The following is a 1,009-nucleotide window of genomic DNA, read 5'->3' as shown; positions in this document are numbered from 1 at the left end:
TAAACACATCGTATTAAAAGAATATTGCTGTGACCAAAGAAAATTTGGCATATCATTTTCCACTCTCGGTGGAAAATTCTCCAAACTCGTAGCCTCTGAACGTAGAGCTGAATCAGTGAGAACAATGGCGACAGTAAGCCATGCTTGGCCAACGTCGACAGATACACCTTTTAAGTGCAAAATCGACAAGACCACCACGAAAGACACATATTCTATGTAGAACATCAACTGTTATGGCTGAATCAACATTCATATTATAATCAGTCTCCACATGGTAGGGCAACGGCCTTGCCGCAGTGGCTACACCGGTTCCCGTGAGATCACCGAAGTTAAGCGCTGCCGGGCGTGGTCGGCACTTGTTTGGGTGACCATCCAGGCCGCCATGCGCTGTTGCCATTTTTCGGGGTGCACTCAGTCTCGTGATGCCAATTGAGGAGCTACGTGACCGAATAGTAGCGCCTTCGGTCAAGAATACCATCATAACGACCGGGAGAGCGGTGTGCTGACCACATGCCCCTCCTATCCGCATCCTCAACTGAGGATGACACGGCGGTCGGATGGTACCGATGGGCCACTTGTGGCCTGAAGACGGAGTGCTCCACATGGTAGGCCGCCATCGATACACATGATGCGTACTGCGATGAGGCATCTTGCCACCTAACAAAGCGGTTTAGACAACGATAGCTTATATAATAATGCGCCAAGTGTATGACGTCAGAGTCTGATAACGGACAGAGAATTCTCGCGGCAGTAGTGAGTCCCTATCCCGTACGCGTACTGTAGTCGTTCTCTCAGCACGCATACCCGCGGCCGAGGCGGCGCGGAGATAACAGCGGCCAATGTCGTTGGCAGCTCAGCGCATTGCCATTAATTACGTAAGATATGTTTACACATACAGAGGTCAGGCAGTGTGTTATTGGGTGCTGATACGAGTAAAAATTAAAACATTTTTCTGACGAATAAAACTTTCGCAACCTTGAACCCCTAGTTCGCGATGTACGCGACCTGA

At 49.6% G+C, this 1,009-nt stretch overlaps 1 pseudogene; it reads left to right on the top strand.

Moving 5' to 3' along the window:
- The first annotated feature begins 278 nt into the window (after positions 1-278).
- LOC126459207 (5S ribosomal RNA) lies at positions 279-396 on the top strand (annotated as a pseudogene).
- The last annotated feature ends 613 nt before the right edge of the window (positions 397-1,009 follow it).

Source organism: Schistocerca serialis, chromosome 2, assembly GCF_023864345.2.
Source record: "Schistocerca serialis cubense isolate TAMUIC-IGC-003099 chromosome 2, iqSchSeri2.2, whole genome shotgun sequence".
Classification (NCBI taxonomy): domain Eukaryota; kingdom Metazoa; phylum Arthropoda; class Insecta; order Orthoptera; family Acrididae; genus Schistocerca; species Schistocerca serialis.
Note: the sequence above shows the minus strand (reverse complement) of the source record. Positions and strands in the feature narration are given on the sequence as shown.